Raw genomic sequence first — 3,058 nt, 5'->3', positions numbered from 1 at the left:
CCCCTGACTATACCAAGGAGTTTATAGTGCAAACAGATGCTTCAGAGGAAGGGATTGGGGCAGTGTTAGCACAAGTTAATGAAGAGGGCCAAGATCAACCAGTTGCCTTCATCAGCAGGCAACTACTCCCCAGAGAGAAAAGATGGAGTGTCATTGAGAGGGAGGCCTTTGCTGTGGTCTGGTCCCTGAAGAAGCTGAGGCCATACTTGTTTGGCACTCACTTCCGTGTACAAACTGACCACTGACCTCTCAGATGGCTGATGCAAATGAGGGGGGAGAACCCAAAACTGTTAAGGTGGTCCATTTCCCTACAGTGGATGGACTTCACAGTGGAGCACAGACCTGGGACTGCCCATGCTAATGCAGATGGCCTTTCCAGGTTTTTCCACTTAGCTGATGCGGACTTCCAGGGTATAGGTTAGTACCCATCACCTTTCATCGTGGGGGGGTGGGGGGCAGGGTAGGAAAGTCCTCCTTTTTGCCCTGGTCACCCCCACACATTTTGGACAGGTACTGGTGGTTACTGACTCTTGGCTGTGCCCTGGGTACTGCTTACCAGTCCCAGGGCCAGTTCTCTGTGTAAAGTGGATATGCAAATTAGGCTAATTATAATTGGCTAAGTTAACCTACCTATAAATCCCTAGTATATGGTAGGGCATGTAGGTTTAGGGACCACAGCATAGGTGGTGCACCCATAGGTGCACTGCTGAGGTGCCCAGTGTCATTTTAAAGGCAGGCCTGCCTTGCTGGCTGTTTTTAAATTAAGGTTATATGCAAATTCGACTTTGGAATTAAAAGTAGCTCCAAAGTCTTACACTACCTTATTTTTACATATAAGTCACCCCTAATGTGTGCCCTATGTGCCCCTAGGGCGGGGTGCCATGTAACTATAAGCAGGGACCTTATAAAAGTCGTTTTATAAGCCCTGGTGAGGTAAAAACAGCCACATTTGTTTTTCCCTCATTGTAGTAAATGGCCTTCATAGGCTAGAATGGGGAGACTTTATTTTAATTTTTAAAGTCCCCTTAAATGACAAATACAAAGAGCTTGGTATCAAATTAATTGTTATAATAAATCCCACAACTTCCAGTTGTTGGATTTAATATAACTTGTTCAGGTAAAGAGTTTTAAACTTTACCTGAAAAGTTGCCAATTTCAGCCCTGCATTGCTTTTGCTGCTGTGCTCTGATTGGCCAGGCTGCCTTGATGAGGTGTGAAGTGGCCTGGCTTCACACAAAGAGATGTGCCTGTGGGAGGCAATTTCCCCTCAGCAGATGGTGAGGCAGGAAGGGGGAGGGCTGCCAAACTGGTCTTCAAAGGCAGAGAAGGACATTTGGAGCATTCCAGCAACACCCCCACATCCTGCAACCCCAGACAACTAGGTGCCCCCTTGAATAGATTAGGAGAGGGGTGTGTTTATGATTTTTAGCCACACCAGTGGGTGGGCTCAGCCAGATGTGACCTCCAAAAATCAGATTCAGCCATGATGGATTTTTGAAGAATGTTGCCTCCTGGGATTGATTTTTGCCACACTTCCCAGGAAGTGGTCATCACAGGGGGAAGGACCCTGCACCTGATTGGAGAATCAGGACCCCCCTGTTTTTCAACCAGGAGCAAGGATAAAACTGGCAGACCTGCACCCACACCTCAGATCCCCAACAGATTCCAACAAGGAAGAACCAAAGGAGAAGAAGGACTGCCCTGCTGGACCCCTGGCCTGCACCTGGAACCTGCACTCAGAAGGACTGCACCAGCTGCACACTTGGGCTTCACCACAAGAAGGACTTTGCCCGGCTTTAACTGGTTCAAGGAGGGACTCCCTGTTTGCTACAGGTGAAAAATTGCTAACCAGAGTCCCCTGCACCAACTCCTGAAGAAACCAAAGGAAAGAAGCACAACCAGGGCACTCCAAAGTCAATAAAATGTCCATAAAAGTCCAGTTGTTGGAGAAAATGTATTGTTTCGCAAGCAAGGCCTGATATAATGGTTCAAGAAGTGAATAAGTCCATAAATGAAATAACAGAAAACAGCCAACACGTGTTTCGTCCTATTGGACTTTTTCAAGGCTCAGAAACAATGGTAGAGGAAAGATGCTGGCCATATAAACTATTCCTATTGGGATAGCACACCCTACTGCACTGATTACGAGCGTTACCATGTGCTGCATAAACTACGCGATCTAGGATTTCCCACTTCCTCCAATTAGGACGTATTTAATTACAGGGGCAATTGAATCCTCGACGTTTTGATGACATATTTTACCCCCATACGGCAACCTTTCTAACCTGGATTTTTCTCATAGACATAGGATAACACGGCGTGCTATCCCAATAGGAATAGTTTATATAGCCAGCATCTTTCCTCTGCCATTGTTTCTGAGCCTTGAAAAAGTCCAATAGGACGAAACACGTGTTGGCTGTTTTCTGTTATTTCATTTATGGACTTATTCACTTCTTGAACCATTATATCAGGCCTTGCTTGCGAAACAATAAATTTTCTCCAACAACTGGACTTTTATGGACATTTTATTGACTTTGGAGTGCCCTGGTTGTGCTTCTTTCCTTTGCATCTTGTATCTACAGCACATGCCATAGATGGTCCTTGTTTTTTGGTCCACCTGTGTCTTGTGTGCCTAGAAAACCCGTGGTGGTTGGGTTTTTCAACCAGGATTGCACCATTCGCTATTTGCTTTTTGCTACTTTAAGACTGTCAAGTGTGTTGTTTCGGATGTGCAACGCTAGCATCAACCACCTTCTCTTTTTTTAAGTAATCCTGAAGAAACCAACCAGCTGACCACTGCCCAGTGGCCAAAAAGGAGTTTGCACCAGGTGCATTCTGGGAGTTGTAGTCCTCGCCCCCAAGGATCATCTCAGAGCTACTGGACCCTTGGGGTGAGCTGTGGACCCCCAAAAGAACCTTAAAAGAACATCTGGGAGAAGGCCCAGAAGTTTGGAGAAGTTTGGAGAACTTTTGAAAAAAAGCTCCATAGAGGGAACGACCCGCCGCGGCAACTCTAGCCTGCTTGCCTCAACCCCAACCCCGCCTGATTTGCGGGTTC

Source organism: Pleurodeles waltl, chromosome 2_2 (genome assembly GCF_031143425.1).
Source record: "Pleurodeles waltl isolate 20211129_DDA chromosome 2_2, aPleWal1.hap1.20221129, whole genome shotgun sequence".
Taxonomy (NCBI): domain Eukaryota; kingdom Metazoa; phylum Chordata; class Amphibia; order Caudata; family Salamandridae; genus Pleurodeles; species Pleurodeles waltl.
The sequence above is the reverse complement of the archived record's forward strand: the minus strand, read 5'-3'. Positions refer to the sequence as shown.